Genomic DNA, 27307 nt, shown 5'->3' with positions numbered 1-27307 from the left:
AGGGTTTGGATCACCCAAAGTGCTGTCATAAGGGAGTTTCATGAATTCAACACATTGACACTGAAAGAATATAGTTCCGAGTCAGGATGGTTAGTCATTTGTTGAAGTTCACATGTACTTGCTGCCCTTCTCTTTCCAGGTAATAGAAGCTATGGGTCTGGAAGATGTTGTCAAAGTAACATTGATGAGTTGCAGTACAGCTTGAAAATGGTACACAATATGTTTCAGTCATGAAGCGAGAGAATAGTGAAGGTCGTGAATAGGGTGCCAGTCAAATAGGCTGCTTTGCCCTGGTGATGGGACAGATTGGACAGAAGGCGGTAGATTTATATTTGTTGAGGAATAAAGAATAAGAAGCTGCAGATGTTCAGATTTAGAGCTGAGGAGGGAGCTATGCTTTTGCGCAGAGAATCATGAAGCTATTGAATATGTGACCAAGGTAAGTGAAAGAGGCAGAAACATTCACACTTAGATTTCATAGAAAAAAGAAGGAAGAAGGTTTGAATGATTGGTGGAGTGGGTGAATATAACTAAATAGGCTGAATTATTTATTTCTGTTTTGTAATCTTCATATACTTCCCCGTATTTCTAGTATTGTACTGGTGAAGCGGATGGTACAGATGGTCATGGTAACGTGGATGGGTAAACTGAAATTGCACCTTGCTCCTGGTTAGTGAATGAGGACTGAATGGTTCTATGCCAACCATGATTGTAGGTTAATTTCCTGCCAAGGGAATTTCTCCCTCCCGTTGCAGGGAATCACTCCCTGAGGTGGCAGTGTGGGACATTACCTGAGGTGGCCCAGAGTTTGCTTCTCCTTGAACCTTAAATCAACCTTTATTCACTAAAGGAAGAATGTCCATGAGTTGTATGATTCTTATTGAAAATGAAATTCGTCATCTTGAGCATAACAGTGCTTTACAATGAATGAACACCTCTGAGTCCAAAGTAAATCTGCATCATAAATAATAATATAATAGTTACAAGAAGAATCAACCATAGTTTTGGACAAAAATCCTTTTAATTTTTCATATTACTCATAAAATTCACTGCACGAATTTCAGCCAAAATGATCCTTATTCTTCCCAATTTACTAAATACTTGCTGCTTTTCCCATAGGCCAATTCCATCCTACTCCCAACTCTTCCGCTCGCTTTGTTCTCTCCTGAATGTTTGCTGCGAGGAAGGTCTCAGGACTAATATGATGAGAGGAAAGAAGTGGATGAAAGTAGCCATGAGAAGGAGAAGCTCTAAGAGAGCAAAACAGACTGCCCCAAAATGGCACTGATCAAATCTCACACACTGTTTTAGTTGTCATGTGAAACGACAGTAATTCCAAAGTCCTGATGTGCCTCATCATACCCAAGACCACACATGGATTTCAACCTATCAGAAATATTACTCACATGCTGCATCCACATTTTACCTCAAGATTTGAGCTCCAAATGTCAATATTTAGCTAAGTGTGTGCAGTTTTATGTGTGCTGCAATCCTGGAACGTATACCTGTGCCCAGGATAATATTTTCATTCCTTTCCTCAATTTGACAAAGAAAGGGCACAGTATCAGAACTTTGTGCTGACATATCATGCATGCCCTTGTGTGAAAAGGATCGATATTATCTGAAAATCATACCACATTGGACATTTCCATCTTGATCCCACAGTCTGTATCGAATTAAAATTCAGTTTCTAGAAGTGACTGATTCAATAGGCTGGTGAATCATGTTCACTGTCAAAAAAAACTCTTTTTCTCTTCTCACTGTTTGATGTGTGCTCTGAGTGTTGTAACAAAGACTTGACAACAGTGAAAGTTAAGTGCCATGAAGCTAATAGTGTCTTGAGGGCTAATAGTACAATAAATTACTTTCTAATCCTCTTCGTTGTAACATGTGCCTGAGAATAACTCAATATCTAGTGCCAGACCCGTTTATGGTTGCCTTCTGTTTAATATTCTGGCATGTTGTCCACAAAAGAATTGATAAGATGAGAATGTTTCCTTTCAGCAGTTACATTTTAACCATGAAAACATTAACACAAGAATAAAATTCAATAATTTGCTTTAATATATAATCCTAAAGGTTGACTGAAAATTGCTGCCTTTGAAGAATTGATGCAAAGGTGCCAGACTGGAGGCCAGGTTATGAATCAATTTTCCATAAGAATTCACCAACCAAAGGAAAGACCTGAGCTCTGGTACAGCTGCAGATGCACCAATGCCACAGTTTGGGAAATGCGCTTATATATAACTCCAGGTTCTCAGTGAGCCTTGATCACTTGAGAAAGCATCAAGGCCCTCAAGGTACTATAAAATCACCCACAACTCCAGAAGAAGATTGTCAAAAAAAAACAAATGTTTACCCTCTGCGTTCCAGCTTCAGCTTCAGTTTATGCTGCCAAGGCAAGAATCCTCGTGAACATAAAAGCTATTACCGATATCATTAGCCCTGAAGGGGGTCTCTCAGATAGCCATAGAATCCTACAGCACGGAGACAGGCCCTTCAGCCGAAACTGGTTCATGCCGACTAAAATGGCAATCCACATTAACCCAATTTCCCTGCACTTGGCCCATGTCCTTCCCAACCTTTCCCTATCCATGTACTCATCCAAATGGTGAAAAGGTGGCTCTTGTGTTGTAGCCATAGTCAGCAGACGCAATCCTTCTCCTCCTGTCGACCCCAAAAACTCGATTTTAACATCTGGTAACATGTAGCTCTCTTCTGTCCTGGCGTTCAGTGCACGTGTTATTGCAATGATATTTTAGTGTAACATCTCTTTAAGATACAGCCTGTCTTCAAGAAGAAGTGCTCAACTGTAACATTGTTTGCAAGCAAAGCTCCTGGAGCCTCCTGCTGTGTGGTGAGTTGGAGGGTGATACTTGAGGCAGACAGTAGTACTGGAGGTCTGCCAGCAAGTGTCACAGCTGTGTGTGCATGAGTTTGGCATGTTGTCCACTTCGGCCTGAATAGTCCTAAATCATGATTGTTACCCCAAAGAAGGTCTAATTGATCTCTAGAAATAAAAGCTTACAGTAGATGAAGTCTTAATGATGAGCAAGCTGTGTCAAATTAGAATTTGAACTCCTATTGCTGTTGCAATTTCCAAAACAGTCTTGGGTTTTTCCAAAGTACTTGACCGTCACTTTGAGGGTATAGCAAAGCATAGATATTTTGCACAGGAAGTAATTAACCACAGCTCAGACCTTCCATGAGAAATATGTCAGCATCTTCACCTCATTCTGATTTTTCAAATTAAACCACACCGTCATTCTATTTTAAAATATTTAAGAGTAGGAATTTGCAGAAGGCAATTTTAAAAACGGTATGTAATTGAAATAAATAAATTACTACAACTTCAAAGGGTATTCAAAAGGTCAGTGAGACTCGTTCATTGCTTTTAACTCAATCGTGTATATTATAGTCTTGTGCCACCTGTCATTTTGAGCACAAAAAGGTGCCCTGGTACAGCATATTGGTGGTATTCAGAGTAGTTTGAAGGCATAGTTTATCAAGTGGTGAATTGCCCAATCTCAGGGCAGAATATTTTGAGGAGGTATTGCCTATGGAAAGAGGGAAGGTTTAGAGGGAAAATTTTACGTGCTATTCCCATGCATCTCCGTGATTACTTGGAGAACTGTGGACAGTTCTGGTCTCCTTCTATTCTATAATGAGTACAGAAGCATTGGAGCTGGCACACAAGTGAATGCAACGACCGCAGTGCCAGAAGGATTAGTGCTGGGGCCTCATCAATTCACAACTTTTGTCATTGACTTGGATGAAGATGCTGTCAATATGGGTTGTTAATGTGCTGACGATTCAAAAAGAGAGGAAGTTGTGAGGACATCATGAGTCTGCAAAGGTGTAAAGGCAAAGTGATTGGGCAAAGCTTTGGCAGAAAATGTGAATTTGTCATCTGTGGTAGGATGAATAGAACAGCAGCAAGTTATTTCAACAATGAAAGATGGCAGAACTCTGAGTAGGGATCTGGGTAGCTTAGGGTATGGGAATCACAAAACGTAGATACAGCAAAGAAGTAAGAATGCAGTTGGAATTTTATTGATTATTGAAAAGGGAATGGAATGTAAAAGGAGGGAGGTTTCATTGTTATCGTACAGGCTATTTATGAGTCTGATTAAATGCTGCTATATACCGTTTTGGTCACTTAAGAGAGGGGCTAGACAGGAAAGTAGAGGATACAATTACATCATCTATTGCCTTATCAAATAGTGGAGCTGTTTGGAGGGGAAATATGACCTATTCCTAATTCATATATACCCATGTAGTTATTTTTAATCAATATGTTGACACATTCTGTGATGAACTTCTGGGACAGGGAATACTTGATCCCACTTCTTGGCTCGGAATCATGATCACTAGCGAGGTGCTTAAGACCCAAGTATGCTTGCATGGACAAGAATAATATAGTGAGATACGATAAGGAAAGATTGAAAAGGTTTTTGTTTTGAAAAGAGTAGAGTGAACTCTTTAAGGTTATGAATAGGCTCAATATGATAACCATAAAAAAGATTTTTTTACACTTGCAGGAGATATGAAAATAGGGTTAGCCTTAAGTATAAGAGTCACTAGTCAATTGAATCAGAAGTTAGCCAGACTTCATTAGCCAGAAAACAGTTACAATTTGGAACTCTCTATCATAGGGAGCAGTTCAGTTGAATAGTATAGTTCCAGTTAGAGGGAAACTAGATAACTGCACAAAAGAAAAATTAAAAGAAGGATGTATTGAAGGGGTTAGATGATAGAGGGTGGAATATGACTTGTTTTGATTCTTACCTGGAATGTCATCGACATTTGCAAAGTTTGCATTTGTTGCTCATCCCTAATTGCTTGAACTAATTGGATCTCCAGACCATTTCAGGGTTCTTTCAAGAGTCAATCACATTACTATAGGTCTAGAGACACAAGTAGGCCAGACTAAAAAAGGATAGCTGATCTCCTTCTCTAAAACATATTAATAAACCAGATGGGTTTCATGACAGCTTACAGTGGTTGCATGGTGACCATTAGACTATTTTTTGTTTTAATAGCAGAATCCCATTTGATTAAAATTTGGCCAGCTGCCATGATGGGATTCAAACTCATAGCCACAGAGGATTCACTTGGAGCAGTGGATTATTACTGTCTGATACTCAGGTGGGAACATAAGTTCCAATATTGTTACAGACAGTCCCCAAGTGAGGTTTCCCAATTTCTTTGCGTTGCTAGTGAGGTACCTCAACCATTAACCTCCCACAAAAGGAGAGGTGAACTGCCTCTCCTCAACTATTCACTTGGCCCCTTGTTTGGTTGTGACAGGGTTAATTTTAGGAAGGATCTCTTCCCTCTGGATACCTTTTCCACAGATCCAAATGAACGTATGTTTTAAAAGGAGCCAATTTAACCAGATTTTCTTGAATTCACAAAAATAGTATGTTTATTAATTACAAAAATGGGAAGAAATAGAGACCCAAATTAAATGTAAGGCATAAGTACAAAATGACAGAAGTTTTAAAAAAAGCTACAGATAAATCTGTGAATTGTTTGTGAAGAACGGATAGTTGAACATTACATAAATGCATTGAATGTTACTAGTAGCTCAGTTGAATGGTTGATTGCAAGATTCTTGGTTTTGTAGGTTGATTGCAACACCTTAGTCCTAATTCTTTTTTAACAGTGGCTGACAGATAGCACTCAGAGAGAGAGAGAGAGAGAGAGGGTACTTTCCCATTTCCTTGTCATGCAATGGTTTTTAAATGCCTATTCTCAGAACTGTGATCCTCAAAGCAGACCAGCCCATACATTTGGGTATCAGGTCACACATGGGTTAGTCTTGTTGTCAGTTTCTGAATTTTCTTTTGGATAGTCCTGGAAGGTCAATATATTCAAACTCTGCAAGAGGTGGCTTTCTGCTTTGCACAGGACATATTCGCCTCCCATCATTATCTCTTCACCTTGTTTGAAGGTTCCCTGGATGCTCTACAGGTGTAATATTTCATGGATTCCACACAGGACAGACAGGCAGCAACTGAATTTATACCCATAGTCATTTCTTCTGTCTTCAGCACACAACATTTAAAAACACATTTTGAATTTATAAGTTAGCAATGCCCGTGTTACCTCAGGGTTCTGATCTGTCGCGGTGACGACGAGGATCTGTTGGAGTAGGTGGACTGTCTCTTTGCAGTGAACACTATGTAATTATAGCACAATTGCGTAATTGACTGGCCTGGCAGCCTGAAATTGGTCGGTGTCAAAAAGAGCAGATTAGCTGTACTCTGAAACTAAAATCATCCAGCTGTAGAAGGGCAGTGTATTTAAAAGTTATTTTAAAAACGTCTTTCGTAGTTGTGGTAGTAGTGGCATGGAGTGTTCCAGTGGGAGATAGAATCATGCGGCCACAGGCCAAGTGTTTCTATTTCGCGACGGAACTCAGAACTCTGCCTCAGGGAGCATGTTGCTTCAAAAAAACATGCACAGCAGATGTTACATTCTTGCAATGTAGACTTGGCCAAGCCGCATATAAAGCAATCATGCTTAGTTGTCTGTATAGCAATTAATTAGAAGAAAAGTTGTTGAATAGTTATAAAGAGATCCTGAGCCCTGACTGAGAAACAGCGGGAAGCTCATTATTTAATAATGTGACTGCACTCCATGCGTTAAGAGAGGGAACTGAAGCAGAGTGGCATCGACTAACTCCTTTGGGAAATAACAGTTGCTGATCACAGGATGTCTGCAGCAAATGCAAGAAACATTTCACTTCTTAATAGAATGTGCAAGCATTTCACCTTCGAACACTTCCTCGTCTTTCAATAAGAATTAAATTGCAAGTAGTGGTGTCAACATCAGGGCCTTTCTTTTTCAAGCTATGGTTCAGGAGGCCAGACGATCTCAGCGAGGCCTGCAGGTAAAATAACCTTCAATAACCTTTTACATAATAATTCACTTCTCAAAGCAAAAGTTTAATCCAACTTCCCTTCTAAAATAAGTACCGACTGCAATTATCTCCATTTGGAAGCTGATGTTCAGCTCCAAGAGATTGTAAAAATAAACAAAATCCTCATGAAATGGCATCAGTTCCCATTCTGAGTATTGACATGGGATTCAGGGAAGGTTAACATTGATATGAGCTCAGACACATGTTACCTCTGCTCCCAGTGGGAATCAATTTATGTCAGACTAATAGGAGTAAAAACCAATGTCAGAAGGAATTGAACATGGGATAGATGTGCATTTGAGTTCAGAACTGTATGTTTTTGCCAAATGTAAAATAATAATTACATCCTGAATGGTAGCCACTTATGAGGAAATGTTCTATGTGAGAGTTCTGGGAATTAGAAAAAGATTTAATTCTTTATTGAGTATGGTTTTTGTTAACTTTTCAGAAGAGGGTAAAAATACACGGAGCTGGCAATTATCATTGTGATTTGTCAAAACAAGAGGGAAAAATAACATCAAAGTCTAGAGCTCAATAACTCTGTAAGCTATCGTTTTATTTTTGGTCAGGTACTTAACCAATTACTTCATTGTTGTGAATACAGTCAGAAATCACTGCCAAATCAGCCAGGCCCTTCTGTACACTTGCCATTCTATGTATGAAGTAATAATACATCAGAATGTATCTGAATAAAGTTACATAATCAAACTTTGAATTTAACTCATTTGTGAGTTTCTAGCGAGAAAGAAATTTATGCCAGTAACATTGTAAAATCATGATCAAAAATTATATGATTTTTAATTCAAATTAAGGTAAATATATGCAATTCTCTATGCAAGGGAGGCAAAAGCCTATTATCACTAGATTATTAATCCAGAGTCCGAGGTAATGTCCTGAGGTCCCAGGTTCAAGCCCCATTATAGCAAATGGTCAAATTTGAATTAGTTACAAATTCTGGAGTTGAGTCTAATGATGAAATAGTTGTCAATTGTTCAATAACCAGTCTGGTTCACTCATGGCCTTTAGGGAAGGAAGCAATCTTTCCGACCTCATCTGGCCTACGTGTGACTCAAAACCCACAGTTATGTGATTGTCTTTTACTGCCCTCTGGGCAATTGAGGTTGGGTAATAATTGCTGAAATGGCCAGCATGGTCCACGTCCTGTGAATGTTTAAAAAAAAGACACCAGTATATCTGATTAAAGAATGGAGCTAAAGGAAAAGTATTTGGCTCAATTATTGTGCTGTGTACTACAAATATTCAGTTCATATGAAGGTATTATCAACAAAATATTACTGAAATATATGCAAACAATAGGAGTCTGGAGTATGAGAAGGCCATTCAGCCCTCAAGACTGCTCTGCCATCCCATAAGTTAATGGCTAATCTGATTGCATTTGAGGTTACACACTCCCACATACCCTTGACAATCTGCCAACCATTGCTTAACACAAGAATTTATTTACCTCAGCTCTAAAAATATTCGAAGCCTCTGCTTCCACTCACTTTTCAAGGAAGAGAATCTCAACGACTCAGAACCTTTGACAGAAAAGGAAATCTGGCCTCATTTTTGGATTCCACTGTAAATCAAAACATCATTTCCACACCGACAATGCCAAGACCTCCCAGGATCTTAAAGTTTCAAGTGAGTACTGGGGCATTTCACAAATAGATGTATTTCCTGAGCCCATGCATCCAACAGGCACAAAAATAGAAATAGCTGGAGAAACGCAGCAAGTTCAGCAACATCTGTAAAGAGAAAACAGTCAACACTTCAGGTCCAGTGAATCACCAACGATCCTTCAAGGGTCATTAGACCTGTTGACTTTATCCAGCTATTTCTGGTTTCTGTTTTGGATTTCCAGTGTCAGTAGTTCTTTCTTTTTGCTTCCTTCCCTGCCACTGAGAGTCAAGCCGACGACAAACTACCACAGACCAGGCTCGTCAAGTACGTGGACCAGAATTCAACAGATTGTATCAACAGATAATGGGCCAACCTACCTCAATACAGAGCACATGGAACAACATCGCTGATGCTGGGAATGTCTAATCTGGAACTCTAAAGAACTTGTATAGTTTTTTTTTACAATTTTGATCATCTTGCCTTCAAGAGGAAATTTAAATATCATCCAGGAACAAAATGAATCAGAGGCCCAGGATTCTCATTTTCAGGGATTGTTAAGATCCTGAAACAAAAACAGAAATTGCTGGAGATACTCAATAGGTCTGGCAGCATCTGTGGAGAGAAAACAGAGATCATGTTTCATGTCCAGTGACCCTTCTTCATTCAGGCTGAACTAGTTTATGATCCCACTGACAGTTCAAAGCCCCCTGTGGTTGACGTGGGAAATAAACATGTAGGGGTCCCTTCCATTCAAACAGAAAACTGAGAGATGCCCTGATAATGTTCTTTAATGTTTTAAACGGATTCATAAGGTCAAAATAGAGATGATATTTCAATTTGTGGGAGTCCAAACCTACAAATCACATATGTAAGATAGCCATTCATAAGTAATTAATAAGAATTTTCTTTATTCACTCTTTCGGGATTGAGGGTTCCCTTATGATGCAAATCAGTTGAGTTAAATAGCACAGATGCATTTCAAGTGAAGCCTGTTAAGTATATAAGGGAGAAAGGAATTCGAGGGAATACAAATAAAGTTAGTTGAATAAAGTTGGAGGTAGATAGTGTGGAATACGGACACTAGTTTAGAAAAAAAACACAGCAAATCAGAGAAAGCTTACAGCAAAGAAAGGGGCCACTTGGCCCATCATGTCAGTACGAGCTGATAAACAAGCCATTCACTCTAACCCATCTTTCCAATTTGCTCCAAAGCCCTCCAGTTTGCTGCACTTGAGTTGCAACTCCAAACATCCTTTGAAATGATTCAAGGATTCCTACTTCTACTCCCCTTTCAGGCAATGGGTTATGGACTCCTAACACGTCCTGAATGTAAAAATTGTATTCATCGTCCTGTCTAATGTTTCTATTGATCACTTTAAATATGTGCCCCTCTCCCCCACCACCAACACTGACCTCTCTCTTAGGGCAAATAAATTTTTCTCATCTTCATTATCCAAGATGTAGGAGAATTGAACAGTACATGCAGAGATGATATGATAATTGATGGAGTGCTAAATAAAGATTAGAATGTCTTTAGATAACAGGAGGCCATAATGGGCTGGTCAGATAAACAAATGGAATGAAATCCAGATAAGTGTGAGGTGACACACTTTGGCAAGACAATCAGTGCAAGGTAAAACATAATGAACAGTAGGACTCTGGAAACGCTGAAGGTCAGAGGAATCTTGGTATACATTTACACCAGTCCCTTAAGGTAGCGAGACAGGTAGATAAAATTGCTAAAGGGGGATATGCAGTACTTGTCTTTATTAGCAAGGCAATGGGTTTAAGATCATGGAGGCTGTGCTGGAACTGTGTAAAACATTAGTTCGGCCACAGAATATTATGTGCAGTTCTGGAATCCACATAATAGAAGGGATATGATTGCACTGGAGAGTGTGCAGAGAAGATTTATCAGGATGTTGCCTGGGGGAGATTTTCAGTTCTGAAGAGAGATTGGGAGAGGTGGGCTGGGGAGTGGCAGAAGGAGCTTAATTTCGATAAATTAGGTGCTGCAGTTTGGAATGGCAAATCGGGTCAGGACTTGCACACCTTACCGGTAAGGTGCTGGGAAGTGGTGCTGAACAAAGAGGCCTTGGAGTGCAGGTTCATAGTTCCTTGAAAGTGGAGTCACAGGTAGATAGGATGGTGAAGAAGGCGTTTGGCCAGCTTCCCTTCTTTGGTCAGTGCTTTGAGTATAGGAGTTAGGAGGTCATGTTGTGGCTGTACAGGACATTGGTTTGTCCACTTTTGGAATACTGCGATCAGTTCTAGCCTCCCTCCTGTAGGAAAGATGTTGTGAAACTTGAAAGGGTTCAGAAAAGATTTTTACATCATGTTGCTAGGGTTGGAGAGTTTGAGCTACATGGAGATGCTGAATAGGCTGGGGATACTTTCCCTGGAGTATTTGAGGGTAAGAGGTGACCTGATGGACATTTATAAAATGATAAAGGGTATGGATAAACTGAATAGCCAAAGTCGTTCCCTAGAGTGGGGGAGTCCAAAACGAGTGGGCATAGGTTTTCGGTATTGGGAAATTATTGAAAATGGATCTAAAGGGCAGCCTTTTCATGCAGATGGTGGTGCATGCATGGAATGAGCTGCCAGAGAAAGTGGTGGAGACTGGTGTATTTGCAACATTTGAAAGGCATCTGATGGCTACGTAAATAGGAAGGCTTTAGGGGGATATGGGCCAAATACTGGCAAATAGGCCGAGATAAATTTTGGATATCTAGTCAGCAAAGAAAGGCTGGACCAAAAGGTTTGTCCAGCTCTATAACTGTATGAGACTGGATAGACTGGGGTCGTTTTCTTGGAACAGAGAAGACTGAGGAGGGACATGATATGGACGTATAAAATTATTAGTGACATAAATGGGTAGACAGGAAGAACCTTTCCTTTTAGTAGAGGATAAATGACCAAGGAGCAGAGACTTAAGGTAAATGACAGGAGGCTTGGAGAACATGTGAGAAAAAATAATTTCATGCAAGGGGTGATGGGAATCTCAAACTTGCTGCTTCTGAGGGTGGTTGAGGCAGAAATGCACATAACATTTAAGAAGCATTCAGATGGAGGTTGAGAGGTGACCTTGCGAAGGTTTATAAAATGATGAGGGTCACGGATAATGTGAATTGCCAAAGCCTTTTTCCCAGTGTAAGGGAGTGCAAAGGTAGACGGTATAGATATGAGGTGGGAGGGGAAAGATTTAAAAGGGACCTAAAGGGCAACTTTATCATGCAGAGGCTTGTGCATGAATGGAATGAGCTGCCAGAGGAAATGCTGGAGGCTACTACAATAATAGCATTTAAAAGGCATCTGGATAGGTACATGAATAGTAAGGGTTTAGAGGGATATGGACCAAATGCTGGCAAATGGGTCTAGATTAATTTAAAATATCTGGTCGGCATAGATGAGCTGGACCAAAGGGTCTGTTTCCACGCTGTACAGCTCTATGACTCAGTGTGTGCTTGTAATAACAAAACACACAAGGCTCTTGGCCATGAGGTGGCATGGTGGCACAGTGGTTAGCACTGCTGCCTCATAGCACCAGAGACCCAGGTTCAATTCCAGCCTTGGTTGGCTGCCTGGTTGGAGTTTGCACATTCTCCTTATGTCTGTGTGGGTTTCCTCATGGTGCTCTGGTTTCTTCCCACAGTCCAAAGATGTGCAAGTTAGGTGGATTGGCCATGCTAAATTGCCCCTAGTGTTCAGGATGTGTAGCTGAGGTGGGTTATAGGAGTAATGGGTCTGGGTGGGATGCACTGAGGTACAATGTGGACTTATTGGGCCAAAGTGCCTGTTTCCACACTGTAGGGATTCTAATTCTATGTGTCATAAAATGGGACTAGAGCAGTTTGGCCGTGTTTTTTGACTGCCACAGGCTTGTTGGGATGAAGATCCCTTCTCTGTGCTGTGGACTTCTATGACTTTTTGGCCCATCATAATTTTGTACATCTCAATCAAATGTCTCCTCAGCCTCCCCTTCCAAGGAGAACAGCCCCAGTCTTCCCAATCTTCTCATAGCTGTATTTCCCCATCATGGGAACATTCTTGTAACTCTCTTTACCCTTTTTATTACAGTTATATCCCTTCTGTAACTACATGACCAAAACTGCATACAGTACTCAAGTTGTGGCCTAACTAATGATTTGATTGGTTCCAACATAATCTCCTTGTTTTTATATTCAATATCTCAATTAATAAAGGAAAATATCCCACATATTTTCTCAACCACCTTATTGACCTATCCTACTATGTTCAGAAATCAGTGAATATTCATTCCAAAATTTCTCACTTCATCCACACCTCTCATTGCTTTTCCACGAATTGCATATTTCTCTGCCTTGTTTTGATCTCACCAGTGCATTGCTTCACACTCTTCTGGTTTGAATTCCTTCTGCCACTTTTCTGTCCAATTCATAGACACCTTCCTGCTTTCAACAGCTGTCCTCCTCACTACTGTCCTCACGTGGCCAATTTTTATATCATATACAAATGAATAGGGGACCTATTACAGGGATTGTAGGAACTGCCAATGCTGGAGAATCTGAGACAACAAGGTGTGTGTTCATCCAACTCTACCCCTTGTTGACCTATTACAGGGCACTGCAGGTGGCCTTCCAGTCATAAAAACACCTGCCAACAATTGTCCTTTGTTTCCTGCCACTGAGTCAAGTTTGCAACCAGCTTGCTACATTTCAGTACACCTCATGGCCTTTTAACAAGACTGCCTTATCAACCCTCTTTGAATTTTTTGAGGAAGTAACAATCAATATAGTCTTCCCTTAACAAATCCATGCTTTTATAAGTGTCAGTTTATCCCATCTCTCAGAATTGATTCCAGTCATATACCCACAACCGAGGTTAAACAGACTGGTCTGTTACTAGTTTAACCTATCTGTTTGCTTGTTTTTGAAACAGGTGCACCATTAGCAGTCCGCTAATCCTCAGGCAACATAACAGTAAGGACTGGAAAGTTTTCATCAGGCCTTCCACTATTTCCTCCTATAAAACCCTAGGAGACATTTAATCTGGATGTCTATTGGTTTATTGATTTGCAAGCATGTTAACATTTTAATAGACCTCTCCCAACCCCGCCCCGTCCCCGGGTTATGATAGCCAATAATTCGTACTCCTCCTCCTTAACTACAATTTCTGCATCGACACCTGATTTTCACATCAACATTCTCGTCCTCTCCTCATAGTTTACATTTCAGTCTTTCATGGATCTTTGTCTTTCCTTTTGATTTCCTCTTATTCTTAATGTAATGTCATGTAAGCCTATGTATTTCAAAAAAATTGAAATTTTGTGAAACAATTTACGACTATTACAAAGTGACGAGTTGGTGTACAATTCCTGTCTGACTTATTCATGCATGCGAGGACAGGAACGTGTCACCTTTAGCTGGTTAGATCTGAACAAAACGTAAGTCCCACGTGTCTCTGACGATCATAACAATTAGGGATTCCTAAATGAGGAGCAAATACCCTGTAATCAAACTTAAGAAATTTGAACCAAGTTTTAACGGTTTTGACGAACAGATAACATGGCAAAAATTTACAGGTTAATTAGGAATTTGGCTAAAATTTGTGAGAACACAAAATTAACAAACATCTCATGAGGTCCAAAAATTTTCTCCCTCCTTGTAAATTTTGGGATACACAGGACCTTGAACAGTACAGCACAGGAATAGACCCCTTCAGCTCATCATGCCTATGCAGACCACGTTGTCATACTAAACTAATCCCATCTGCCTGCACATGATCCATGTCCATCTGTTCCCTGCCTGTTCACATGCCTGTTTAATTGCCTGTTAAACATTGCGAACATATAAGCTTCAATCACCTCCCCTGACAGCACGTTCCAGACATCTTCCACTTTCTGTGTAAAAAAACTTGGCTTGCACATCACCTTTAAACTTTCCCCTCTCATCTTAAATTTGAGCCCCCTAGTATTTGATATTTCCACCCTGAGGAAAATACTCCAACTATACATCATATCCACACCTCTCATATATTATATACTTGGATCAGTTGCCGCTCAGCTTCCGATGCTGTGGCAAAAACAATCAAGTTTACCCAAGCCCTCCTTATAGACAATATACTCCAGCCCAGGCAACATCCTGGTAAACCTCTGTTGCACCTTCTCCAAAGCCTGAATACCCTTCCTCTAGTTTCGTAACCAGAATTGCACACAACACTCCAAATATCGCCGACCTAAAGTTTTAACAGGTGCAACAAGACTTGCCAACTCAGTGTCCTGACCGATGAAGACAAGCATGCCGCATGCCTTCTTTACCACCTTATCCACTGTGTTGCCACTTTCAGGCAGCTATGAGCTTACACCCCAAGTTCCCTCTGTATATCAATGCTACCATTTACTGCATACTTTCCTCTTGTATTTGACCTTCTAACAGGCATCACCTCAACCTTGTCAGGAATGAACTCATCTGCCATTTCTCTAAGCCCCTTCCCACCTGATCTACACCTTCCTGTATCCTTTGACAAACTTTCTTGCTATCTACAACTCTACCAATTTTCATGTCATCTGCAAACTTACTAATCACACCACCTACATTTCATCCAAATAATTTATATGAATATATGTGTGTGTGTATTACAAGCAACAGGTGATCAAGAGGTCGAGCAGGTATTCCCATGGTGCAGCCAGACTCACCCCTAGCAACTTGTATTCTGATGTGGTGACACATGGTGAACCATAGGCAAAGTTGACAAGGAATGTCTAAGGTTGACAAAGAATTGCGTCCAAGATAGCGTGGAGGTCTGCCTGGAGCAAAAAACTGATCATTTGCTTTGTGCTGATTATAATTCCTTTACTGCAGATAAGTGGTGAATACTTTATATTGTATTATTCCAAAGAATCAAAATCTAAAGCAGTTACCTAACTGCACATTTGAATTAATAACTGAGGCTAAACCTAATCAAAGAGAGCTGGACTTGAAGCGCTACAAATCATTGAGGGAAAAGAATGAACATCACGGTCTAATAACTCTACTAGTTGTGGGATAATTTAATATTACAGTTAAATTGGAGACAGTAATAACATATGCAACATTCTACTTGGTAAGAATGGAAAATAAATCACCACAAAGCTATTAAACAGCATGTGAGCTAGGACTGATCCAAATCATCAGCTCAGTGCTGACAGTAAAACAGATGGCACACATTTCCATGTCAGATGAGCTAATTAAAGAATACTTAGATCTCTTCAGTGACATAGCCAGCTCAAAGACTTTCAAATTAAATAGTGCGTTGATACAAGTGTACAACCAGTTGAACAACAACATTGGAGAACTCCATTTGACAAGTACCTTGATCACTCGGAGAGATTGCTATTGAAAAAGTAGGAAAACTTGTAGCTCTGATCACAACAAAGACAGGAACTCAGAAACAATACACATCTGTCCTGGTGTACATAGCCTGCACAGAAGTGAGAGGGAAAGATTTAAAAGGGATCCAAAGGGCAGCTTTTTCACACAGAGGATAGTGCGTACATGGAATGAACTGTCAGAAGAAGTGGTAGAGCAGGTACAGTTACAATATTTAAAAGATATTTGGACATTTACATTAATAGGAAACCTTTAAAGTGATATAGGACAAACTCATGCAAATGGGATTAATTTAGTTTGGGAAACCTGGTCAGCATAGACGAGGCGGCCCGAAAGGTTTGTTTCTATGCTGTGTGTCTCTATAAGTGAATGAAGTTACAACACATCTTACAGGCCCTCTTCGTATTATATGTCAAAGGATTCTCAACCCATGACTGTGCCTGAAGCAGCAACTACTACCATAAAGTGAGTGTTTGAAAACTAAATAATCCTTGCCAACGGTAGCCATCATTAAAAATGGCTCACCTCATGTTAACAGGTACTTACAATCATCCCCATCCTCCTCACTGCTGTTCCACCCCCTCCCGCCCAGGGCTGAATCAAAGGGCTGCTGACCCTAAGGTAACAAGGTAAAATTGATAAATTGTTTATGGAGACACCACAGGCACAGAAAGGATGGGGCTCAAGTCAATTTCTGGCCAACTTGAGACCTCCTGCGGTTTTGTGCGCACATTGACTGCATGCCACTGGTTATAAACCCGGAACAATTTCTAATCAATATCATTTTCCTCCCTGGTGCTACTCTGGATTTTCATAAGGGTTTTTTAAAAGCTGTTTTTGGGCAAAATAAAAGGAATTTCACATTCAATAATGATAAATGGTCGATTTGATGCACTTAACATACTAAATAGATATTTCAGGAACAGTTTTAATTTGAGAGCAAGAGTAATAATTTCAGGTTTGTGTGTATAATTACTAGAGAAGGATGTTGAAGAAACTTAACGTGGCTCAGGTGAGTTCTTTGCTCTAACCTAGACAACCTGCTTGTGTTTGTTCTGTCAGCTGAACAGTCATTTTGCCCATAATGGTGTTGCTAATCAAGTAATTACTGATTCTCAGTTGAACTTAGCTTTTTTTTAACTTTAATATTGGTGAAGGAGAAACTGTCGTTTGACTGATGGGAATGAAAATATAAACCTCTGCTAGGCATAAAATACCTCCCTGGGTACTAAGTGAAAGAAGCAGGCAAATTTGTAAACAATCAGTGATCATTTTGTGAGCATCAATAAACACTGGAGCAGTTCCAACAAATTGGATATCGGAAAGTAGAATTCCCTTTCAAAAATGCCAACAGAGCAATAAATAGCTTTTATACATTTGTTGCCCTGACTTCAATAACTTAGAAAACCAACGGAAGCTATAATAAGAAACCAAATACCAGAGTACCTCCAAATAAACAAATGAGCCTGAACCACTTAATATCGCTGTAAAACGGACAGAACGTGTCTGTCCACCCCAGAGAGACAGCCACTGTAATTCATAAGTTGAATGAATTCCACTGGTATTCTGTAAATTGACTTCAAATTGTGTTTACTGAGATTTGCATTATGTTATTTTACAAATCAGGATGAATGGAGACGAGAAATAAGACAAGGATGTAGGAGAGAGAGATATTGTTCTATCTTCTATGTTCTGTGTTGTATGTTCTATTCCTGCTGGACGAGTCCACAACAATGGGACACAGCCTCAAAATTACAGTGAGGTTAATCAGGGGTAACGCCCAGGAATGTCTGCATAAAAAGGGCAATTGAAATCTGCAACTCTTTCCCACAGAAAAAAAACACTTCTAAGGCTTCAAATAAAACTTCAAAACAGAGATTGATATTTTCTTTTAAGAAGTAAAGGTATTAAGGGATTTTGAAAGAATCGCAAGAAAGTGGAGTTGTGATGTAAATCAGCCAATGTCTTCTTGAATGGAGGAATAACTTGAGAATTTGATTTCTCTGCTGTTATTCCTGTTCCTGAGTTAGTTAGCAACTAACTGAATTGAAGGAATCAGAAATTGGTTATATGGGGAACTTGGGAGGCCAAGAATACCAAAAAGCCTATGGTGTTTTTGATTTTGTCCTTAATTTATGCATAAATTGTGTGTCATGAATATATAGTTGCAGTATTATATATTTTGTAAAGAAAGATAATCTCTGGAAAATGGATACACAGAATCTTATGAAATGGCTCCCAGAAATCACATGACTACCTTTTGCACATATTGGGCCGGTCATGAGTCAAGACTGTATTTCAAGAAGAAAGCACAAGACGTTTTTTGTTCAGAATGAAAATAAATTGACCACAAACACAGTGTTACAAGAACAAATCAGAGGCTGGGAATCCTGCAGGAAGAAACTGATTTTTTGACTCCTCAAAGCCTGTCTGCCACCTACAAGGCACAATTTAGGAGTCTGATGGAATACTCCTCACTTAGCTGGATGATTGCAGCCCCAACAACACTCAAGAAGCTGACGCAAAGGATAAAGCAGCCCGCTTGATTGGCACTGTATCCATAAGCATCTACTCCCTCCACCACCGTCGCTCAGCAGCAGCAGTGTGTACTATCTACAAGATACACTGCAGAAATTCACCAAAAATCCTCAGACAGCACCTTCCAAACCCATGACTACTTCCATCTAGAAGGACAAGGCAGCAAATACAAGGGAACACTACTGTACTCAAGTTCCCCTCCAGGCCACTCACCATTCTGCCTTGGAAATGTGTCACCATTTCTTCACTGTCGCTGGGTCAAAATCCTGGAAATTTCTCTGTAACAGCATTGTACGTCAACCCACAGCAGGAGGACTGCAGAGGTTCAAGAAGGCAGCTCACCATCACCTTCTCAAGGGCCACAAAGTGAATAAATTAAGGAAAAAATTACCAAGAGTAAAAAAGTCCCGTTGAGAATGATGTACCTGGAGGAGTCAAAAGCACTTTGTACCTCAACTAAATCATAACTGGATCAGAGCCATCCAAACAAATTTTGTAGTTTACTTTAGAGCAGAAAAGGCTGAGGTGAGACCAAATTTGAGGTGTTTACAATTATGAGGGGCACAGTCTCAGTATAAAGAGGTGCCAATTTAAGACAAAGAGAAGGACTGAGGGCTGAGGATCTATGGAACAGAGCTGTGGGGACAAGGTCCTTGTGTAAAATAAAGGCTGAAATAGATTCTCGATCAGTACGAGGACCAAGGATAATGAGGAAAAGGCAGAAAAGTGGACATGGGAAATGTCTGATCAGCCATGATCCTATTGAATGGGAGAGCAGGCTTGAGAGTCTGAACAACCTACTCCTGTTCCTAGATCTCATGTCTAATTGTGACCTCTGAAATTCATGGCAAAATATGAGATTGTAAGATTCATAGGGAGAGCCATAGAGTCATACAGCATGGAAACAAGCCCTTTGATCCAACTCGTCCATGCTGACCAAGTTATCCAAACTAAAATGCCATTTGCTTGCGTTTGATCTATGTCTATCTAAAGCTTTCCTAATCACATACCTGTCCAAACGTCTTTTAAATGTTGTAACTGTACCTGCCTCTACCACTTCCTCTGACTGTTCATTCACATACGCAACACACGCTGTGTGAAAAAAGTTGTCCCTCAGGTCCCTTTTAAATCTTTCCCTCTCACCTTCAACATCTAATTTTGAACTTCCCAACCAATTGGAAAAGACCTTTGCAATTCACCTCATCTATGTCTCACATAATTTTATAAACTTCCCTAAGGCCCCCTTTGCCTCCTGTGGAAAAAAGTCTCAGCCTATCCAGCCTCTCCTTGGAACCCCCATACTTGCTGTGAACTTGAGGATTGTAGGCAGAAGGCTCATTTGCAGATGTGCTTTTTCCCGATAATATCAGCTAGCGAACCTGGCTCCCTGCAAAACTATGGCTAAGACTGCTATTATCCATAGTTGCTGCAATATTGCACAACTGGACTGAACACAATATGGGGAGGCAATGCCCTAGTGGTATTGTTGCTGGGCTGTGAATCCCGATACCCAGGTAATGTTCTGGGGAATCCAAGATAACAAAGTGTGAAGCTGGATGAACACAGCAGGCCAAGCAGCATCTCAGGAGCACAAAAGCTGACATTTCGGGCCTAGATCTCTGATGAAGGGTCTAGGCCCGAAACGTCAGCTTTTGTGCTCCTGAGATGCTGCTTGGCCTGCTGTGTTCATCCAGCTTCATACTTCATTATCTTGGATTCTCCAGCATCTGCAGTTCCCATTATTACTAATGTTCTGGGGACCCGGCTTTGAATCCCACTGCAGTAGATGGTGGAATTTAAATTTAATTTTAAAAAAAACTTAGTGATGACCATGAATTGTTGTCAATTGTCGAAGATACCCAACTGGTTCATTTATGTCCTTTAGGGAAGGAAACTGCTATCCTTATCTGGCCTGACCTGCATGTGACTCCAGACCCACAGCAACGTGGTTGACTCTAAACTGCTCTCTAGGTAATTGGCCGACAATGCCCTCATCTTAACAATGGCTTCGCAAAAAAACACAGGACATGGCCCTTCAGTAACTTACTCCCAGCTTACAGGTTTCTTACATCAGCATTGTGTTTCTGAAAGAACAATAAAAACAAGTGCTGTTAATCTGAACAAAAACAAAGTGCTGGAGAAACTCAACAGGTCTGAGGTCAGAACTAAAGAAGGGTTATTAAAACCTGAAATGTTAACTGCACTGTCTCTGCTGCCAGACCTGCTCAGTTCCTTCACCAGTTTCTGTTTCTGTTTAAAGAGAAAAGAATATTGTCCCCAATATTAATGAAACAAAAAGAAATTGAAGGAATGCGAGGCTTTCAAAATGTACATTTTCTGAGCATTAAATAATGATAACTGCAATAAAAACAAATAGCAGCGAATCACTGCGCACTAATGACCTGTTCGTGGTTCACTTACATAGTGATGACATGAAATTTAAATTTTATAAATCCAGCTGTGCAAAGTGTGCAGTTATTTAGAAAAATGAGCAGCAAGAAAAATAGCTGTTGGAATTCTGATCCTTCCAGTTGATAGCAGGCAGAGAAATATTTTAATGCTCATTTTGTATGTGGGAAGGCAATTCTACTTCCAGTTTTGGTCATTCAGAATTAGCCCAGCAAGATTCTTAGGAATGGATTGGAAAGCTGCTGAGCCAGTCACAGTGTAGGAGGCAACACACTGGTCACATTTACTCAAGAATTTCGGCTCAGCCTGGCAAAGGGGGGGAGGCCATAAACAAAAGGATTGGCCAGTTCTGTCTACATCTTTCCTGGAGAGGTGAGAGGAGCATTTATTTTGCTCATAATTTTATGCATGAATATCTATTCATGCAGCAGTTTTCAAGGTAAACCTGACTAATGTCAATGCAACTCCTACCTTCAAGAGCAAATCATGAACAGAAGTACAAGAGCAGTTGGTCGAGGATTCCAAATTAACCAGAGGATAAAACTTGGAGGCAAGACATTGACCTCGAATATATGCATGACTTTCTTTACTTCAGTCTATTCCAGTGCTTTACGTGAGCCTTTTGCCTGATATTTTACATCAACTTGGCACTATACAAAGCTGTGCTATCTGTATTCTAACTTGTATCAAGCCCTGTCCACCCATCAGCCCTGTTCTCATTGGTCTACATTGACTCTAAACCCAACGACATCCTGATTTAAAACCTATTACTCTTCTATTCATTCCTCCACTGTGTCACCCCACTCCATTGCGGGGATCATTTCCAGCCCAGGAACTCTTTTCAACATTTCAACATTCCTGTAAATCTTGTCTTTTGTGGGTCCTCACTTTTCCTTGCTCCACCATTTGCGGCCGTACTTTCAATTTCCAAAGCTGTGAATCTCTCTGCTTCTTTAACTTTCTGTCTGTCTGTACTCCTTCAAGACACTTCTTTGTTGAAGCTTTTTATCACCTCTCCTAATATAACCTTTGCGTGATGCACTGTCAACTTTGATCAATTCTTCTTCTTGTGGAGATCATTGATAGATTTTACAATGATAAGGAGCTACATAAAGGCAAGTTTTTATGAGATATTTGTTAAACAACAGCAGGTTGTACATACTAGGACATTTTTGTAGGTTTTTTTGCAGTATGAAAAAGCAATAATAATACCGTTGTACATACTCCTCATGAATAGGAAGAAAAACATAAATTCATCCTTGTTCAAGCCATACATAATACCTTGCTCACCAACCTTCAACCACCAGTGAAATTTCTTCCTCTTGAAGGAAGCTAAAAGGAGCTGTCATTCACCACAGAGAAGAAGGAATATAACAGTAAAATAATCAGAAATCCAGGCTGAAGCTTTAGGGACCCCCTAGTTTCAAGTCTCACTTTGGAAGTTTGTAAAATTTGAATTTAATTAATAATTCTGGAATCAAAATATCTGGTTCCTTGATGTCCGTTAGGTCTGACCTACATATGAGCCCAAAACCATAGAATTGTGGTTAACCCATAACTGTCCTTTGAAAAAGCCAAACAGGTCATTCTGGGGCAATTTGGAATGAGCAGCAAATGCTGCTCTTGGCAGCAATGCCATATTCTGTGGAAGAAAACAGAAATTGATTGCAGTACAGTAGAGTACATTTGGGGTGTTTGAGCAAACTATGCCATTTCTTTTGACAGCAACAATACTTGGGCATTGATGAAGTGCAAAATATGTACCACATTAATGCTGAAAGTGTTGCATGACTAGGAGAGAATATGCAATCTTCACGAGCAGACCTTGATGCCAGTACTTACATTGTTATCTCCATGGGAATAACATTCCAGTCTTTAACAATCACTGGGTTGGTGGAGCTCTTTTAGCAACATGAAGTTTCGCAAAAGCTGTCAAAATATGAAGGGTGTTTTCCGTCAACATTTGAAGATAATGACCCAAGAGTTTCTGCTTTGGATCCAAGCAGTGATCCATCTGCAAAATAGTGCTTAAAATTGTGATTACTGAGAGAAGTTATTCCCTCAAATTTCTGGTCAAACCTTTTTACATGCAGCTGAACATAATATCTGCAATGAACCACTCAAATCAGGGAAATAAAAACGAAAAGAGCTGCCAATGCTATAAATCAGGAACAAAAGCAGAAGTTACTAGAAAAGTTCAGCAGGCCTGGCAGCACCTATGAAGAAAAAATCAGAGTTAATGTTTGGGGAGTTCTAAGGAAGGTCACCGGACTCGAAGCATTTACTCTGATTTTTCTCTTCACAGAGGCAGCCAGGCCTGCTGAGCTTCCAGCAACATCTGTTTTTGTTCCCTATTAGGGAACTGTTTGGAACTTACTTTTATCGTTTCATGCAAAAAGATTAGTTTGGTCCAATGTGGTCCAGTAAATTAAGCACTACTGGAAAGGTTCAGAGAAGTTTGCAGCGGACATGTTTTGAGCTTGTAGTCTTTTGTGTTTTTTTTGCTTTATTTAGGCTGAATTGCATTGAAAGCAAAAATAATAGGAGCGAACAGAAATTCAGACTGTTACAATCAAATATCGAGGTATCTATTGTCCAATTACAGTCTTCATTCCATATACCTACCACCCCCATGTGAAAAAAAAGTTGCCCCTCAGATCCCTTTTAAACCTTAAACCTTTATTTTTGAACTCCCATACCAAAGGGAAAAGACCTTTGCTATTAATCTTGTCTTTGTCTCTCATGATTTTATAAACCTCTCTAAGATCCCCTCAGCGTCCTGCACTCCATGGAAAGATGACTCAGCCTATCCAAACTCTCCTTAGAGGTCCAATACCACACCCATGTATCACTCACATTACTGCCATGATAGTTCCCAGTGCAGTGTCACGACAAGAAGATGGTATAATCTGTGGAGAAACAGTTGATGGACACAATCACAATTGGTGATCTTAAACTGACAAACTCATCACTCACAGAAGAGATGTAAATCTAAAGGCATTTGAAGCATTTGTCAGCAAAAGTACTTTTAAGCTATGACATTCTTCCACAAGGAGACCAGAATTGCAATCAGAAGCAGTGCGCAGGGATGTTATTTATATATACTTCTAGAAGGCGTTTGCTAACAGTCCAAACAAGAGATTCTTATTAAATTTGAATCTCATAGATCTGAAAGCCAATTAATGATTTTGTTAGAAATTTGCTGAATGAGAGGTAAGAAAAGAGCAGGAACTCTGATTTGCAGGGTGTTGTCCCACAAGGATGTGTTTTGGGGCCACATATGTTCACAGGATTCATTCACATGTTAAATAACAGTACAGATAGATGTCTATCCAGATTTTCCGACGACACAAAGAGAGTCAATATTTTGAACAGCATAAGTGCAAGCGTTAAATGACAAAGCGGCATTGATGAATCAAAGTGATGGACAAAACTGCAGTCGATGGATTTTATGATGGGAAAATTTAAGATTTGTACTGAAAAAGGATAGATAGTGTATTCTGTAAACAAAGAAAACATCAGACAACTAAAGTGGCAGACATTTCAAGTGTCATGCACAGGTACAGAAAATAATCCAAAAGGTGGATAGAATACTGACCTTTGTATCTTTCACAATGATGCCATTTTAATGTGTATGTTGTAATAAAGATTAATTTGTGTTTTTAAAGTCGACACAGAATCTTACAAGATAGCTCCTAGAAGTCACATGACTGTTATTGATTTACAGGACCTAATAGACAACAAAATAATAGGATATATCAGCATCGATCACAAAAGGAGATATTCCAAATTTGATTAAACCTTGGTCAAAATAATTGGTCTACCTAAATGCCTGAGAATTCAAATCCCTCAGAGAGCAGGTGACTGGAATGATACCGCAGGGAATTTTCAGCATTATTGTCTTTGCTTGTGGAAGAATGATTAATCAAATTTAACACAGCGGTCATCTTAAATCTTAATTGGAATAAGGCATACTGGCGGGCACCATTTTGAACAGAATGTGAAGAAATTGAGAAAAGCAATCAGTGAGAAGGTTTTCAGCAGGGAAATGAAAGAAGGCAAACCAGTTAAAGGATTACTGTAGGTTGGAGACAGTGTACAGGAAAGAGATAAAATGTGGCATGGTGTATAGACAACAATCTCTCAGCATGGAGGACACATCCCTGTATGTAGCAGTGGTGCTAAGGTGGACAGGGTCAAAAGCTTCAAGTTGCTTGGAATAAATGTCACTAGTAATCTGTCCTGGTCCATCCATGTCAACAGTACAGTCAAGGAAGCACAGAAATGCTTCTATATCCTCATAAGGTGAAGGAAATTTGGCATATCCACAATGACTGTTACCAATGTTTATAGATGCACTGTAGAAAGCATCCTGTCCAGACTCATCACAACTTGGTATGGCAACTGCTCTGTCCAAGACTGCAAGAAATTAGAGAGTTGTGAACACAACCCAGAAAGGTCTAGGCCCGAAACGTCAGCTTTTGTGCTCCTGAGATGCTGCTTGGCCTGCTGTGTTCATCCAGCTCCACACTTTGTTATCTTGGATTCTACAGCATCTGCAGTTCCCATTATCACCCAGTCCATCCTTTCCTTTCATTGACTCCATCAACACTTCCTGCTGCCTTGAGGAAGCAGCCAACATAATCAAAGACCTCTCCCAGCCCGGATATTTTTCCACCCGCTTTCATCTGACAGAAGACGCAAAAGTTTGAAAACGCACCATCAGTTTTAAGAACAGCTTCTTCTCCACTGTTATCAGACTTATGAACAGGTCTCTCATATTTGGGTTAATCTTTTCTTGCACCTCCTCTATAGCTGTAACACAGTATTCTGCATTCTGTTCTAATATCCTGATGCACTTAGGTAAAGTATACTTTGACCGGACATCTCACAAAACTACATTTAACTGTATTTGGACACATGTGACAATAATAAATTGAATCAAAAACAACCTTGAATACAGAACCCCTCACTTTTGCTGAATTCTGACTTCACATTTTCACCTTGGAAAGAAATATTTTCCAAAAAGCTAAGCCTGCAACATTAACAAATGGATTTTTATTGTCATCTTTATAAGTATCTTTTATCTGTACCTACTTTTAATCTTAATATTTGTATTTTAGCTCGTAACTGTAAAACTATTTACTTAGAAGCTTTCAACAATAGCTATGTAATAGATTGACCCGTGATCTTGCCTGCATCTAAAACTTTGCCACTGGTTATTTTTGAATTGGAACATTCAGAAAAATAAAAGGAGCTGAACAAGCTTCACGAATTCACAGTTCATTGACCACTTTGCGCATATGTCTGGTGTGAATGCGACTCATTTAGAGATCTAGGATACAAAAGTGTAGAAACCAGGCCTCACAATACAGCTAGGACTTTGTTTGGTATCTCAAGTACTATAAGAATTTCTCAACATCACATGTCAAGAAGGATGTTGTGATTTTGGAGGAAACACAGGGTAGATTTACTAGAATGATACCTGGATTCCAAGGCCATAAATTACAAGTAGTTAAACAAATTAGGGTTGTATTCTTAACAAAAAGAACCGCAGATGCTGGAAATCAGAAACAAAACAGAATTTGCTGGAGAAACTCAGCAGGTCTGGCAGCGTCCGTGGATAAAAAAGCAAAGGTAATATTTTGCATTCAGTGACCCTTCTTCAGAACATAACTCCACACAGCAATCCAGCATGAAACCAGCAATTCTTTTAAAGGAAAATGACAGAGAATGCAACAGGTTAATCTAAGCCTTCAGTGTATTAAGGGGAAAGATAGAAAGGGAGAAATTCTTTCTGTTGATTGGAAAACACTGGCTTGTGGAGCAGGACCTTAAAATCAGAGCTAGACCTGTCAGGTGTGAAATTAAAAAAACTTTCCTCATGAAAGCTTTCGGCTGGGTAAAAGGTCACATGACCTTCTTTATTCCCTCATTTGACTTTATATTAAAAAAGATTATTCCCATATGTAATCATCTGACAAACTTCACATTTCTAGAAAAAAAATGTTAGTTTCAACCAGAATTTCTCACTGACTGAAATAGATAAAAGAAGAATTATATTGTATTTTGATCAGTTCGACACAAATCTGTCATCATTTTTAATAATCTCCAAACCACACTATTGAGAAATCTATGCAGGTTTTCTACTTGGCTGCTGCAGAATGCATTATATTATGACAAAGACTATCTCCGGTGACAGGAATAATTCTCTCCATGACCCCGTAATAAATCAGCCAGTTGCTCAGTGACCAACAATATCCTGAGAAACAGAAGAACTGCTTGTCTCAGTTGTTGGATTGCTGTGTATACACATGACAGAATACATGTTAAGTGTGTTTTGTTGCTATGATTTTCCACTTTGTGTCATGACCTTCTCTGGTTGTTTTGGACCCTTTCCAGCTGCCAGTACCTCCCCTAGTTAAAAAAGATATCATTGGAGAATGACTGAACAGCCAAC

The 27307-nt window shown here is 39.8% G+C and overlaps 1 protein-coding gene across 1 annotated transcript in view; it reads left to right on the top strand.

Annotated features, from left to right (window-relative positions):
- tenm3 (teneurin transmembrane protein 3) overlaps window positions 1-27307 on the top strand; it is a 3293451-nt gene that overhangs the window by 2055803 nt on the left and 1210341 nt on the right. The gene's annotated exons all lie outside the window — the stretch shown is intronic.

This window comes from Stegostoma tigrinum, chromosome 3 (assembly GCF_030684315.1).
Source record: "Stegostoma tigrinum isolate sSteTig4 chromosome 3, sSteTig4.hap1, whole genome shotgun sequence".
Lineage (NCBI taxonomy): Eukaryota > Metazoa > Chordata > Chondrichthyes > Orectolobiformes > Stegostomatidae > Stegostoma > Stegostoma tigrinum.
The sequence above is the reverse complement of the archived record's forward strand: the minus strand, read 5'-3'. Positions and strand labels throughout refer to the sequence as shown.